This window comes from Epinephelus fuscoguttatus, linkage group LG21 (assembly GCF_011397635.1).
Source record: "Epinephelus fuscoguttatus linkage group LG21, E.fuscoguttatus.final_Chr_v1".
Lineage (NCBI taxonomy): Eukaryota > Metazoa > Chordata > Actinopteri > Perciformes > Serranidae > Epinephelus > Epinephelus fuscoguttatus.
In genome coordinates this window covers 8,677,682-8,695,032 of record NC_064772.1, presented here as the reverse complement: position 1 = coordinate 8,695,032, position 17,351 = coordinate 8,677,682, and the positions used below count along the sequence as shown (strand labels likewise).

The following is a 17,351-nucleotide window of genomic DNA, read 5'->3' as shown; positions in this document are numbered from 1 at the left end:
TGTTTTCTATGTTTTCTCCGGGTACTCCGGCTTCCTCCCACAGTCCAAAGACATGCAGGTTGGGGATAGATTAATTGGTGACTCTAAATTGGCCGTGGGTGTGAATGTCAGCATGAATGGTTGTGTTAGCCCTGCAATAGTCTGGCCTTCCTCCCAGTGTCAGCTGGGATAGGCTCCAGCCCCGCCCCCCCCGTGACCCTCAAGAGGATAAGCGGTTATGAAGATGGATAGATGAAAAACTAAAGGGTGCAGGGAATTAGTAGTATATCTACTAACAAAATGTGTTTCTTCTTCATCTTTCTTGGCCGTTTGAATGAATTAGTTAGTTTAATAAATTCATTTAGAATGAAATACATTTAAAGGCACTGTATGTAAGAATGTGGCCAGAACGGTTACTGCACTCAAATTCAAAATACTGCCGCGAGTCGTGTCCGCCCCCCCTCCCCTCCAGATTCAAGGTTGCTGGACAGCGGCACGCTGGAGGCTGATTTGTTTGCCCAGGGGTGGCTGCCGTGGCAGGGCCGCGTCCCCGCATCCTTGATCTTCGCTTTTCCAGCGGACCGTTCGAGCAAGTCCGGCTTCTCTGCTGCTAATGCTGGTGCAGGATACAGCTGAGGAGAAGCCGGCTGCTAATGCTATGTACCGGGACACTGCTAATGCTGCTGCGGGATACAGCTCATGAGGAGCCGGCCGCTAATGCTATGTACCGGGACACTGCTAACACTGCTGCGGGATACAGCTCATGAGGAGCCGGCTGCTAATGCTATGTACCGGGACACTGCTAACGCTGCTTGCCGTGCTGCTGTAGCTCAGTCGTAACTGTAACTGATGCTGAGACTCTACTGACTGTGTGACTGGTAGATGGCGGTGGGTGGCGCAACAGGCCAAAACACAAATTCAAAACATAAACATGATTTGCAGACTGCAAAAAAATTTTTTAGATGCAAATATTCTGGCTGTACTATTGTTGTCGGTGAGATCAGTATGTTGTATGAACATTATTCATTAGTCTCTGTGACATATTAGGAGGATTTTACGACTATTTGCTTTAGATTTCTTACATATAGCTCCTTTGAATTGACCACAACAAATCGCATGAATTCCACTGCAGTTAAAAGTTTCTATGACTAATGACTATTACCACCAACATGCATGTTTTCTACCCTTGATAATCAGAGAACTAGAAAATCCCCTAAATCCCAAGAGAAAACAAAATCTAATGAGCTCTTGTAACAGAAATGGACATCCATCAACAGTTTCCCGGCGTACTTACAGTATGCTGTAATTAGTGCAGACAACACAAAGAATGCATGTTTAAAATGATCTTAATAAGCACAACAGGAAGAGCAAGACAAACATTTTGTTTCCCTCAGCACCACAGTCTATGATTTTATCTCCAGACAGTTGAAACCAACTCACCCAGACTGGAAACAAACTCGCCATGATGTCCAAATCATGAACACGTATATATTCTAACAGCGTGTTGACAACAATATCCTGCTTTTAGATAGAAAACATGAGCCTGAGAAGCTCAAGCGACAACATGTCATCATCCACCATGACCACATACAGCTGTCCTCCTTTCTCTCTATATATATTGAGGCCTGAGGCAGTACAGAAGTGTTCCAACCTGTTTCCTCTGGAGCAAACTGATAATTCACTCAGCCTGAAGTGTCTAAAGGTCAGACACACCTACAGTTTGTTGTCTTTTTGCAGGTTACAAAACTCGCCAGTGCTGTTGGTGGGTGGGTCACAGCTACTGTTTAACTAAGTAAGAGTTTCAGGAAGTTTCCTGTATTTTGTTTAGATTTGAATGCCAGTGATCTCTCCCCTAACCATGTGAGTCCAAACAACACAAAGAAGAAAAACTGCCAGACAGTGAACAATGTATGCTTTGTTTACCACCTGCATGAACTGTATTCATCTGCACTCTTTAAACCTCTGGGGTCACTATTTAAGTGTCTGTTAAAGCTTTACCATAGACAACTAAAGAAAACTGTTCAAACACACAAGATGTGTATTCAAGTTTAAACAGTCTTCCAAAGTAAAAGCCCAAATAATTTGTTTGATGTTGCATTCAGAAATTACCCATGATAAGGTTTTCTGATCTGATGCCCCTGCTGGTTGGGTGAAATATCCTAAACACTTAAACATCCACTTACTTTCAAATTATTTGGTTGTCAAACATCAAATCAAGATTAATTCCTGAATTACGTTTAACTACTTTTTTTCACATTGGGATTACTGCGTTAATGTTGACAGCCCTAAATATTATATCAGTTCTTCAGACAACAATACTATATTTGCTGGTATCACAAAGTTTGCCTTGATACAATTTTGATTTGATTGAATTCGGGAGCAGGGAGCTCCGTATGAGACGATAGACCTATTAGTAAATATCCTCATAGTCTTTTTCTTTCCATTTTTCCATAATAATATTTCTGCTTACCATTATCTGCACGGCGCTAAGCCGTTAGCACTATTTAAACGTTTAGAAAGGAGGTGCGGTTGGAGAGACATGGTGACACAGATGTGCCATGGGAATTTCAAAATAAAGGCATATCTTAAAGGTGACAATACACATCGATGTTTTAACTCTGCCTGAATCACTGAATCGATATATCCACCGTGTTTTAACATGTGCATATCAGCCCTCACCGTCAAATATACCATGCATGTTCTGTATACTGTATATAACCACCCACTTTGTGTCTTTGTAATAGTCAATATATATTCCTTTGCACTTGTATGTGTTTACAATCTACAGAACATTGACTTGTACATAGACATTGTATGTTGTTGCTCATTGTTGCTTTATATATATGTGTATATATATATATATATATATATATATATTCATATATATTCATTTACCTTTTTTTTTTTTTTTTTTTTTTTTACAGTTATTAGTCATATGACTGTTTCTTGATTTTCCAACACTTAGGTTTAACAAACAACAACTTAATTAAGGCTAGGAGGATAGTGTTCATGGTTAAAAGAAAACATTTTCTGTCTGTAGGAAACAGAAAAGGCCCAGTGGTCCACCATGTCAAAGTCACACTCTTTGCTGACACATCCATCCACCCACCAAACCTCCACCCTGTGGCTCGATTACAACACCATGCTACTTCAGCCTTTGTTCATGACAGACAAGACTCATCTTCACACAGCAGAGGTCCTTGTCAGGTGAATGTAGGTCATCTCAGGCTGTTGTTCCTTTTGTGACAACAGTCTCTTCACTTTTGTTTTCACAAGGTACACCTCCATCTAAGCTGTTCACATCCAGCCTGCTGCTAAGTGCATTTCCCGAGCACCGATACAGTATTACAAACATTTATTTATGGTGATGTGATGAAGGTATATTTCTGGGTTATCACTGTTATTCCTTTTGTGTTCCACTGTGTACAGTTGTGGCTTTTAAATTCATTATACTGGTGCAAAGACATTAAAGGACTTCTATTCTATTCTAGGAATCTGTTACCACTATTTTATTTACTGACCGAACTAAATTACGGCCTCATGGTTGTATGCCTCCACGAACCAGTCAGCTTGTACTTAAAGTTTACATCCATGTCTGTGAAAACATGGATGCTTAACACACACCTTCCCCCTGGCAGCACAGAAGATCTATACAATCAGCACAGTTTCAAGTTGGGCACCCAAGATTAGAGTCACCAATTCAGAATCTCACCAAATGTCTCCCCTTCTGGTCCTGAGGTATGACTTTGAGTACTGGCCAGAAAAGTGTTTTGCAGAACACTATGATGTCACAGTGAAGTTGACCTTTGGCCTTTTGATATGAAATATCATTATTTTAACATATTAGATGTGTGTGTGAATTGTAGTCATAATTAAAGTGAATTCTTGAGGTGTAGACAAAAACATGTTTTGTGGGGTCACAATGACCTTAAACTTTGACCCCCGACCACCAAATTCTAATCAGTTCATTCTGACGTTCAAGTCGACGTTTATGTCAAACTTGAGAAAATTTTCCCCGAATTTACTTCCTTTAAGATACTGCATTTACAAAAATAGGACAGATACAAGGTCAACTGACAAGATTACAACCTTGACATTCAACCACCAAATTCTAATCATTTAATTCTGGAGTCCATGTTAACGTCTGTGCCACATTTGAGAACATTTCCTCAAAGCGTTCTTGAGATATTCCATTCACAAGCATGGGACAGACGGACATCATGTCTCTGGCCACAGCTATCACTGGCGTGGAGGCGTAACAATTGATTGATCAAGAAAATACTTGGAAGATTCAATTCAATTCAATAGTTTATCGTCATTGCTCATAGAAAAACAGCGAGATAATGATCGCAGACTTGTGCAACCAATAAAAATAAATACCAAATAAATAGTGCATAGTGGCCTTTGTATTAAAGGCACAACATACTGTAACTGTCCTCAATATAGCGGCACACACAGATGATATACAGATGTACAAAATTAGGCCAAACACACAACTGTAACTATACGTTATAAAGTTATTACTGTGCAAGTGCAATGACAAAAGTGCTACATAACAATCATGTATCGTCCTTAGATCAATAAATGTAGGTGGAAGTCTTAACAACTCACAGATGTAAACTTGTAATTTTCAGACAAATGTTTTTGCTACCTGTAAAAGTCATCTTTAAATGAAGAATTACAAATGATTATACACTCTTAAATGTTATATTATATAGTATAGAGTGCCCCGGAGCTTTTATTAATGATCCATTAGTGAGTTTTAACCTTGACGCATTAATTCCCCCCTTGGTAGAAGTCATATATTAATGGTGGATTACTTTGTTTTGGACTGACGTTATTACCATTAGCTCTGATCGTGTCCGAACCCCACTAAACCTGACACATTACAGCTACTTTCCGTTGAATGCCAGTATGTTTTAAAAGGCCAATTAAACACAGGAATTCCATTCTGAAAGGACTCGACGAGGTTCAAGTGGTACAATAGAGCTGTAGGTTGATGAAGTGTGTGCTGTATGAAAAAAGTCTTACCACCAAACAAAAGTCACACTTAAAACATGATTTTAGAAAAGCATACAGCCACAAAAACATGCAGTATCCTCCATCAATGACAGGCTGCGTGTCCTGTAATCCATACTGTGTCGACAGTCTGCCTGCAGTCATTAAAAGAACACAGGAATCAGCACAGAGAATAAACAATTAGCCTGCTTACTTTCCCATCTGAGATCAGCCACACTAAGAGGATGTAAGCAGTCTTTATCTGAGAACACTAACACAATACATGATTAGTATGTAGAGCAGACGCTCAATCTGAGGGTGTAAAAGAAGTCTTTCAGAGCTGTAAATACCTTATCGCCTCATAATTCAATTAGATTTTGGTTCATGGTGCTATAATTCCATCAAAAACTGATTCTTAATTAATATAAATGCTTGATTGCCGTGCTTTTTATTTCGCGTCATGAAAAAATAAGTGATATGAACTCACTTCCGCTATCATTTGTCAACATAACTGGTAGGTTGAGGTGGCAAGTCAGGATATCTTCCCACAGAGGACATGAGTGCTGCTTTGACGCACCCTGTTTGGCATTGACAACAGCAACAACAACAGGTTTGTTTTTTCCTCCAGCTCTGCGCAGAAACATGTAATTTGATTTCCAGCTCATCTCCTTTTCTCTTCTACACTCTGCAAAATCCAAAATCCATCAATTTGGACAGATGGAAAATACAAAAAAGAGACTGGTACAGTCAGAGGAAGAAAACACATGTAGACTCTGCTCTGGACTCTGCTTTAATTCTTTTTATGACTGGACGATGTGACTACAGAGAACATATTTGAGATTTTACCACTGTAAATCTCTCAGTTTCATCTGTGTCAATGACAAATGAATGTCAAAATAAAGTAGACAACCTATTGTCTTATTTATAATATTATTGGATGTTTATATAATCATCACTGACGAAGACCCTTGATTTTTCGGGTATTGACTATGCTGGATTAACTACTGACAGTCCTATTTGGTTGTTTAATCCATTTTCAATTAACTTTTCAGAATATGTGCTATATCATCATATATTACCAATGCTGCAAAATCAAATTACAAGCACTGTGATAGGGGATTTTAATCATATCACCCACTATACTATCAGGGGATAAAACTGACACAGATATTTAAACATACAATATGTCATTTTCTGCAGATAGGGGTTTCTCAGTCATAATGATGGTGCAATGCTGTCACCGAGCGTGAGCCAAATTATTCTCAGAGGTCTCCTCCTCTCCAAAACAAACATACCAGGTGATTTAAGCAGGTAAGACACTGAATAAAGCAGTTTCATGTTAACAATCAGTGTTTCTTCGACACTGTTGGGCTTTTCGTGGAGGGGCTGCTAGTCCAGCTTCTGCTATTGTGTGCTCACTTTTTTTCTCTGATAACTTAGCATCTAGATGTTCAGGAGATTTTTACCGGGAGCCGAATAACCCGCAGAGGTCTCTTCCTTTGCAAAACAAACAAACCAGGTAATTAAAAGCAGTAAAAAAGAATGACTAAAGCAGTTTCAGGCCCTGTTTCTCTAAAAATGGAAAAGTCTGTCCTTTGCATTTTAAAAAACTTCTGCGTTTATATGATGACGTTATTGAAACGATCCCCGTTCACACAGAGCTGCAAAATCTACTGGAAACGCTGTAGTATGCATACCAGGCCAATGGGTGGCAGTGTAAATTTGCAAAGCAACACCACAGCATGACGCCATGCGCCTGCACTGAAGGGCCTTCCTCTACAACGCGGTGATTACAAACCAAAACAAAGAAGACACAATGACGAAAGCATGCACAGATAACTTTGTCTGGACGGACGACGAGGTGGAGTTGCTACAGTAACAGATCTACACTCAAAACAACAGGGCGAGCAGCACAAACAGAGCTCGGCATTGTTGTTGTGACAGTCGACTTTCTCGTGCATGCCTAGTGACTCGAACCGTGATGCGCATGTGCGAAAAGTCTCCATTTTCAGAGGAACTGCATATTGCAAGTTTACATGACAACGGAGACGCTGCCGTTTCCAAAAAATTCCACTTTGGAACCCGTTTTCAAACTGTTGCGTTTGCAGGCACCCGAAACGCCGCTGTCGTGTAAACGATCAGCCAAAACGCAACTAAAGTTTATCGTTTTTAGTTGAAATCGTTGTCGTATAAACGGGACCTCACATTAAAAATCTATGTTTCTCCGATGCTGTTCTGCGAGGCTGGGGCTGCAGCTGAGCTGCCACTAAGGTTTGCCCAGCTTGTTTGTCTGATAACTTAAGATCCAGACTTCAAATTAATTAAATATATATAGTTCTTAATCTAAAATGTGTCCAAAATACCATGAACCATGTCCTTGATTAAATGACAGATTTCTCTGGGTTTGAACATATTGTATCTTTAAGTCAAAAAGAAAAAGTCAAAAATATTCCTTTAACTTTCCTTCACGGTACGCAGATTGAAAGTTTTGTCAGCAGTGAGTGAAGACTTTGTCGTGGAACATGACTGGGTCAGGTGGCTTACAGTAGAGTTAGTGATAGGCCAGTAATCTTGTTACCTTGTTAGACCTCATCCTCATCCCATAAAATGTCTCTCTGAATTCCGATTACAGAGTTTTGAACATTAATGCTATTTTGTTCAAGAGGGGATCATAATATATGTAAGAATTGATTATTTTCAACCCCTAATCAACAATGAGGCATCAGTGACAAAAGCTCCTTCGACTGCACCATAATTTTCAATCAGCAGTGTTTCTTAGCAGCAAGTGGACTGCAGACATTTTACTTGTTTCTGTGTCCTTATAAATCCTTCGAGGGAGCTTAAGTCTTTCTAATAATTCCATCTTTCAAGCAAGTTAAAATACTTCTTTATTATAATCCCAAATCATTTGAGTATAAACCAATTAATTTAATCCTCCAATTTAAAGTGCAAATTGAAATCTTAGAAACAAGGGAAACTGAGGAAAGTAGTCTAGTATAGCAGAAGTTGTTACAGAACAGCTGCAGCATCCATGGAAGGACAAAGAGAAGCAGGTTGTGTTTTAAAAGACACATTAAAATGTACACACTATACAGGAGCAATTAACTGGCAATGGTAATGGTAAAAGCTCGTAAACTAAAGTAGTTTCTGTATGAGCTGCAGAAGTGAGAAGTGAGGTTGACAGCTGCCGGGCCACCTGCTACTACACTTCTGAGTTTGAGAAATGGCCGTGATGTCTTCCATCGGCTATTTTCACACCCTCCATCCCTCCCTCTCTCCCTCTCTCCCTCTCTCCCTCCTCATCTCTTTTAGTGAGACAGACAGCGGCAAGGCTGAGGACACGTTTGACGCTCAGCCAAGGAGAGGAATATTTTATAGAGACTGATGTCAGTGCGGACACCTCCGGCTGGTGAAAACACAAATGGGTCGATACTCTGATTGGCATGTAGCTCCCAAGTCACGGGTCAGGTCTTCCTCTAACAGACTGAGACAAATCCATCAGGAAGGACCACATACTGATACTATAGGTGCTGACTGTCAGCCTCATGCTAATTTACTTTGCTACAGTGGTGACCTCATAGTCACTGAACTGCCCAGTACTGTGGCCCGAAGAGCTTAAAATACTGCAGCATCAGAAAACCTTCCAAATGACCATTTGTATATCAATTATTCAAAAATACAAAAAATAATTATTAAAGAATATATGAATTATAAAAATTTCTTCTACAATGTAACCTTGAATTGGCATGTCATTATGACATTCTTTTTTCACCTGATGTTTCTGTTATGTGACATTCCATGTGATACTCTAGGCACTGCTGGCCATTTCTTAAAATGTAGTCTTTTGTGAATGTATTTTTTGTAAAAGTATTTTTTTTGTAAATGTATTGTATTCCTGTGGGGTGAAATTGTCCTGGTTTTGCAGTGTGTTGTACTCTGTTTCTGTATAGCTACATGTCTAATCACATGATCTTTTGGGCAGCCACCATTGGTTGTATATATAAAGGTGTGTCTCCTTATCTTGTTCCTGTCTGATGAGAGGCTGGTGCCCAAAACGTCACATGTGGTGATAACATTTAAAATTTCCAAAAGGAGCAGTTTCTGATGGGTGGACCTGTTTTTGTAATTTTGTATTTGTTCTTCTGTCCAGCATTCAGTATTTATCATTTTTGGATGTGCGTGCTGTTTTTTGAGACTTTTTTGAGATTTTCTCACACGCCTCCACAATAAACGAAAAATCCAAAAAACTGAGAAAATTCTCAAGTCGTAGGGGGCCGTATTTAACAACAGCAAAACTATTTTAAAACATCTGTTTACAAACTCACACAACTTATGCAGCATAATTCAAGTCTCATTTATCCACTTGTACGCTCAGTACTTCCCAGTTTGACAGCATGTGCACTATTTTACAAAATGTTGCATATACAGAAATTCACTGCAAGAACAGAGACTGTTTCCAGGGGATACTAAAAAGTACATAGTCAGATGACATGTTCGTTGTTAGCATGGTTTGTGGATTATGAAGTTGTTGAAGTCCATCAGTGGTGTTGGAAAATGACCTACATTATAAGTTTTTGGGGTGGGATACTAAGTATGTCACAGCCATGTTTGGGCGTGTCCCCTGGTGTGAAAACACATGATTAGTCTTGCCATATGCTCTCAGTTTCTGCAAAAGCAAACAGCCTTAAAGCCTCTGCTCTTTCTCCAGAGGAACCTGAAGTGGAAACACCAAGTTGGTTTTTAAACAAGGACCCAGTCCTCGGTGATGTATGGAAGACTGTTAATCAGTTTTTAGTTGTTTATAAAGGAAAAAAAAACCACAATTCCCTCCAGAGGAACCTTGGCTTACTAATTCTCACTTTAAGGGACAGTGTTCTATAATTTCTCATCCAATCATCCTCCAGAAAATGTCCCCACATGTTACCAAAATAAATAGGCTTTGATATTCCTACATGCCTTATCCCTGGCTGGCAAGCTTGCAGTCTTTAAAGGGAGCGTGGCGTTGGTGCGTCTGACAGCTGAGCGGGACCTTGTGATGCCGGTAACGACATGAGGGATGACAACAGAAGCTCCGACATCAAAGCCCCGCAGCACTGACACACACACATACATACACAGGGAAATGTGCAGCAGATTACCGAGGCCAGTTATTCATCAGCACTTACATGAGCTGGGTTACAAGCCAGAACACATATACACACGCAGTGCAGCTCTGAAATAACTCCCGCAGCTCATTTGTACATGAAGAAGAAAAAGAGAGAGCCTCTCAGCATCCTATCGACACTCACTTAAGATAATGGGCCCTGTTGGGGAGGATATAGATTGGAGAATGAATCTCAGAGCCTGTGTATGCCAGTGAATGGGCGGGCAAGGCAGATAAAGGGCTTTAGAAAGGGACTCTGCAGTAACCGTGGTGGCAATTTGTCAGGATTAAAGCTGGATGGTGTCTGTCATTGTGTGTGTGCGTGTGTGTGTGTGTGTGTGTGTGTGTGTATGCTTGTCACAGCGTCAGGTGTTGGAGCACGGTGAGGGCAACTGAGGCTGCAGTTTAATTGTGTCCTCCCTCACATCGTCATGGACAGATCTGTTTTCTTTATCAGTTAATATGTTAGTTATATATTCGGTTAATTGCAGATTTAAATAGTTGTATTTTGCATTTATTTCACTGACAATCTTTAAACGAAAACATGCCTTCCAAAGGCGCCGCAAATGCATCCATCTTCAACTCTTAACTTTTAACTTTCAGATATCAAAGGGTGAGTTTTAACTAGAATTACTGCTTTGCGGTTGTATGCCTCTGCTAATCCATCAAGTTGCAGTTACAGTTTACATCCATGTCTGGCAGCACAGAAGATCTATACAATCAGCAACCTTTTGGATATAAAGTGTCATCACTTCATCATTATATATAATTACACATTTGTGTGAAATTAAGTCATAATTAACATGCGAATTCTTGAGGTATGGACAAAAACATGTTTTGTGAGGTCACAGTGACCTTTAACCACCAAAATCTAATCAGTCCATTGCTGAGTCCAAGTGAATGTTTGTGCCTAATTTGAAGAAAGTCCCCCAAGGTGTTCTTGAGATATTGCATTCATCAGAATGAGATGGACAGATGGACAACATAACAACAAAAAACATAATGCTTTCAGCCAAGTCTATCACCAGCGCAGAGACACAAAACCTTAACAGCAACTTCTCTTTTCAGAGTTGAAAACCTGGTTACTGCATACATCACAGACCTTTCAGAGACTCAAATAGGTCTGGTGTTGTGCTCTCTGGTGCTCACTTACAGGAATAACAACTTTTATCTTGACATGTTTCTTTGATCAGAATGACAAACGGGAAGTTAAACTGCTCTGAGCAAACACTATAGTACCACATCTCCACTGAAAAAGACGTCAGTTGAACAAATATGTCACTCTCTGCTGCTAGGTTAGAGCCCCTTCTTCCACTGTCAGACTGAAATAGACCAGAGGAGGACTGCTCTCAGACTGAAAAGCTGTCTGTTCAGTAAAATGTTCCTGTTGCACGTTTCAGACAGCATGTGGGACATTTTCTTACTGTTTTCCCTTGTTCTTTACACATAAAAAAGACAATTTGAGATGTTATTGTGGATATCTTTTGCAGTGTTTGGTGTGAACAGGATTGTAGTGGGTGGAAAAGGGAACGAAAGAACAGACCCACAGAGCCTCATATGATTGTCTCTAAATCCACATGAGCTGAATGATGCCCTTCAGCCTGCGCAGTCACCATATGCACACCGTCTCTGACGAACCCGGAATTACCTCTCTCTCACTCTCCAACACTACTCTCTCCTCTTGTAGCATCATCTCGCTCTCTTTGAACCTCCACACTCACATGACCACTGATACAAGAGCCCTGCAGCCGAGTGAATGAGAAAAAAAAAGACAAATGTCAAACATAAAACACACAGACTCACACACTGTACATACACATCAGACACGCCTGACCTTCAGCAACGTCTCCTGAGGCCAAACATGTGAAAGGCTACCTGTGTTCAAGCAAAGATCCCCGACAGCCTTCTGTGCATGCTTTCAAGCTGTACCTCTAATGAAAAGCCTCAAAGTATTCCCGTCTGAGCAGAATCTGCTGCTGAGCACGGAAAGCCTGAGGTAAAAACAGAAAGCAATTGGTTTCCACAAAGCCATCAGACCTGCAGCTGACAGTGAGAGCTGTTGTTGTAGTGGTCAACAACATGTAGCAGGAACATCTAAACCTGAGCTCAGACAAAGGACACACTGTCCTCTGCAGAAGTTTGGAAACATGTTGATATTATGCAAACATTTCTAATCCTGCACTTCCTCCTACACACTGAGACATGGAGCCATTGTGATTAACATACGTTCATGCAGTAGCTGTCAGAAATATCTCATTACAAACCAACAGCAATCACAACAAGTGTGCAGGGAAAGAGCTGGAGGATTCACTTTGTTCAATTTCTGCTAGGAATTATGATTTTCGGTCTGCAACCCAACCCAAGCCCAACAGGTCTGATGGAGTTAGGATAATACTGATACAATGATTAGTCAATAAATTCGTTAGTTTACTGGCAACATTTCAAGATTCAAGAGGCTGTATTGTCAGTTCTACAGATATGTAACAGACATACTGAGAATTGCAGCAACATTTCACCCACAGTGCAGACAGTGCAACAGGATAAGAAGAAATAAGGAAGTCAAAGAGAATAGAAGGGGTTATACAAAAATAAAAATAAATAAGAGCAAATAAGAGCAACAATCTTGAAAACTTTTTTTTTTCAGTTTTTGAGAAAAACAAATTAACATTTTGTTTTCACATTCTTCTCTAATGAGAGGATTTTGTGGACCAAAAATTCTTGTATCTATTAACTGATAATTTAAACAGATCAGTTTATAAAATAATTATTCACTGCAGCACTAATAAAACTAATGCTACTTCAGGTTCAGACTATATGCTTCACTGCTCAAAATAACGTGCTTAAAGTGATATGCTAAACTTCATTGTGTTGCTTTAACATACAGTAGCACACTAACATGCTACACTTTGTTTTTAGATTCATACTTAAATGCTAAATGTTAGCATCTTACTTTAAGGAAATACTAGAAAAGCATACTAACATGCTAATTGTTAGCATGTTACTTTCAGATTGATGCTAGTATGGCATATGCTGCCTTCAAATTATTACATTTGATTACAAAGAACAACTCTATATGACTAAAATTTATAAGCCTTTTACTGTTAGTAAACAGTATGTCAACGATTCTCCACAAACATTAGCTAGCGCTAGCTAGAAAGTTCTGTTGGCTTGTTTTTGACAATGGTGGAGGATGATATGAGTGGTGCATTCAAACATATTCATTCCGAGTGCCTGAGCGCACTGGACCGTTCGTCAATTTGGAGCGCTGTCAGAATGTACCACCATGTACGAACACACAATGTCAGGTCACTCACTCTCCGGGACCGCGAGTATTACTTGAAAAAGTAAACACTGACCAATGGGACCATACTGGCTGACCCGTATGCTCTCACTCAGTGGATGGATGATGTCACAGGAAGCTTTGTGGTTGATTATTATGCCAATCTTACAAAGGTGGATGACACTTGAATGGTTTCCTCCATTATGTTCGCTTTCAAAGCTAATGCTAGCTAATTTGCAAAAAAAAAAAGGGAAAAAAAAGAGAAATCCAATATTCCTCTCAATACCTCTCCAATTTCTGATTAAGTGGACATGTTAACCTGTAATTCATAACGTTATTCATCCTTACAACAGCTCATAAGTGATATTCATGCCCTTGCATGTGAAAAGTTCCTGAGAGTTCAGAGTTCATGGCTCCCCATTTCTTAAACATAAGTTCACAAGTTCCACTTGAATGCAGCATTATAGTAGAATAGCATACTAACATGCTAACCTTGTTTTTAGATTATTACTAATAGCGTATAAGTATGCTAAACGTTAGCATCTTATTTTCGAAAAATACTCTAATAGCATGCTAACATACTAAGCTTTAGCAAGTGGCTTTCGGATTAATGCTAGAATAAGAAAAACACATTAGTTTTAGAAAAATGGTGGAAAATACTAACATGCTAAACTTTAGCATGTTAACATTAAAGCTGGTATGGCATACTAAGGTAAATGATAGCATGTTTCTTTATTTACTAAATTATCAAACTAACATGCTAAACATTAGATCATTTATTTATTTATTTTTATATATACTTTATTAATCTCTGAGGGAAATTCAATTTTTTCACTCTGTTGTCAATTACACACAGGTCCAAATACACACATGCACAAACAGGACCTATACATGCACTAAGTGGAAAGATGTCAGAGTGGGGCTGCCATGGACAGGCGCCCCGAGCAGTTGGGGGGGGTTCAGTGCCTTGCTCAAGGGCACCTCAGCAGTGCCCAGGAGGGGCTGACCATATTTTGGTCTGGACGGGGACTTGAACAGGCGACCCCCCGGTTCCCAACCCAAGTCCCTATGGACTGAGCCACTGCTGTCCCGAAGGTCTGGTGTGTAGGATTTAGGGGTATCTATTCGCAGAAACTGTATAATATTCTTATTCTGCAAACCACATGGTAAATGTTAGCAATAATATGACACTTATTGTATGGTAGGATGCCAGCAAGCTTACATGGTAAAAATGACATCATTTGGAACTTCTTCAAGCGGCTTCTACTTATGCAAGAACACAGTGCAACATCATCTGGAAATGCCATGTACTGGCCAATCAAATGTGTTTGTAGATTATGTATAAGTGATATTTTCTTATTTTCTGATGAGTGTCTTGGTGATGACTTTGACGATAACAGTTCCATGACATACACATGAAGGCTTAAAGAGAGTTATGTTTGGTGCTGTGTCGATGTGATTGACAGCTGTCTCAGTCTATCAGTCTCAGCCGTGGTGGTTTGCCACTTACTCAGCCTAGTCTGGCTCCACAGAGAAGCCAAATTTTCAGTTCTTCTGCCTGGAGCAGCTGACAAAATGTTGTTGAGTGTAAACTCCAGGCTTTAAAAAGTGCTCACTGAGGGCTACAGGCAACATCACAAATACTGCGTCAATATTCATCTGCAGAAGGTTACAGTTGTTTGGACTTACAGGTATATTTTATAAGAATTAATCTACATACTTGCGATCTTGTTTTAAATAAATAATCTCTCGCAGGGGCGGCACGGTGGTGTGGTGGTTAGCACTCTCGCCTCACAGCAAGAGGGTTGCCGGTTCGATCCCGGGCGTGGGAGCCCTTCTGTGTGGAGTTTGCATGTTCTCCCCGTGTCAGCGTGGGTTCTCTCCGGGCACTCCGGCTTCCTCCCACAGTCCAAAGACATGCAGATTGGGGACTAGGTTAATTGGTAACTCTAAATTGTCCGTAGGTGTGAATGTGAGCGTGAATGGTTGTCTGTCTCTATGTGTCAGCCCTGTGATAGTCTGGCAACCTGTCCAGGGTGTACCCTGCCTCTCGCCCGATGTCAGCTGGGAGAGGCTCCAGTCCTCCCGCAACCCTCAAGAGGATGAAGCGGTTAGAAGATGAATGAATGAATCTCTCACAGCTGCCAAAGAAATAACACAGACTTGACAGTGTTTTGGTTTCCATCACATTTACACATCACTCTCTGTTGTCTGACAGCAGCACAGGTGTGGATGGACTCTGGTGAGCTAGATGAGCTACGGTAACACCTGGCGTAGCATTTTGCACAGTAACCTAAATGTTAATGACTCGAGCAGTTGGTGAGAAAATTGACAGGATAACAAGCTCTGATGAGGCCTACCGAGTTAATCAATGCCAGTGGCATCGGATGAGATGGTCGTTTAAAAAAAAAGAAAAAAAAAAAGGACCAGAAAGACCAGAAAAACACAATGACACAGTCAATGGGAGGCAGTCAATGAAGAGCACAATGCAAACTCAGCAAGGGAAAGATGAACAGCCTCCAGTGTCTGGGGGAGGGAAAAAAAATCAAGTTTTACAGGGTCAATGTCGAACGAAATACACTGACTCCCCTGTGCAAAAAAAAAGGAAGCAGATGGGAGAGGAGTTTCACAGCAGGAGCGTCGGTGTGCTACAGAGGTCATAAATCAGCCGCTTGGCATCATGTGTCGTCAGTTGGCCAGCGAGAAACAGTCTCGGGGCATGTTTCAATCAACAAGCCAACAGACAAGCTGACAGCATGAGAGACGCACAAACCCCAAACGCCCAAGGACTATGACCAGCTCGATTAAAGACACGGGACACCATAAAGAGCGACATATATCAAGCTTTGAAAAAGGAGGAAAGAGACCATGAATGAACTTGTGAAAAAAGAAGCGACATATGCAAATCGAGTCTGGGATATGGGTCATATATCTCTGGGGCTGATAATCATGGCAGCTTTAATATGCCAACATCACACAGTACAGTACAGAGGCACATGGACATGAATATTCTCTCAAGCAGAACTTTTATCTCTGTTTCTCTCTCTTTAGCTTATCCATTCCCCCTAAAAAAGCCATTTGCTGCCTCCATCTGAACTCTGCTACAACAAAGCAACTTTCATCACATGGTCACATCTGTCACAGCTGTGAGAAAAAGATCTTACTGCCATTGTCATTAGATTATTAGAAAAAAGGGACAAAGAAAAAGAAAGACATTCATAAAGTTGAAAGCTCATTCTTGACCTTGGAAGGAGACCTTAGAAGATGTTCTGCAGCTTTCAGCTGGCTCTTTATTGCCTTCACAACCAAGATTTGACAATGCATTCCTGGGTATTTTTTTCTGAGTAGATAAGAAGTCATTAAAGTACTCAAATATAAGGAACTTTGAACTCATCAGGACAGCAGGGCAAACTCAGTAAAGAAGATTGCATGATACGATCAGAAGCCCCAGAACTACTACATTGACTTTGTTGTGAGACTGTTTGTCAACAACTGGATATCAATGGTATGATTACCTTTTAACAGATAATTCATAAATAGAAATTGCAGTTTAGGAGTGCCAACAATAATGTGTACAGCTGAGGAAACAATTTTGCCCCAGTGTCTATTTAGTAGCTCCTCTAGAGCTTTGGATTGTATCAAATGATCTTCATTACCAGATGGAGTTTTTTCAGTTTTCACTTACTTTGTCACTAAAATGGATGAGAATTGCTGGATAATCAGACGGGACTGCTATTTTGTTAACTCCCTTTATTGTTTTTTGTTGTTTATCCCTGAGCAATTTGTGGCAATTGATGATTAATTAGACTTTCATGGTTTTCAAAGAGATGTCCTGTTTAAGAGCTGTTATTTTTTTTAAGTTGATTTGCAACAACATGTACAGCTGTGTCAATCTCATCCATGTTTGCCACCATTCTTCAGTTGCTATTTTATTTTATGTCATTGTACAGT

At 40.2% G+C, this 17,351-nt stretch overlaps 1 protein-coding gene across 2 annotated transcripts in view; it reads right to left on the bottom strand.

Annotated features, from left to right (window-relative positions):
* The window catches only part of rnf152 (ring finger protein 152), an 82,835-nt gene that overhangs the window by 25,630 nt on the left and 39,854 nt on the right, over window positions 1-17,351 (bottom strand). The window contains exon 1 of one of the 2 annotated variants that reach the window (XM_049565414.1): window positions 1,420-1,645. The exons of the other annotated variant lie outside the window; for it this stretch is intronic. The gene's annotated coding sequence lies outside the window, so the exon portion shown is untranslated. Of the gene's footprint in view, window positions 1-1,419; window positions 1,646-17,351 lie in introns of those variants that run through there. 2 annotated transcript variants of the gene reach the window in all.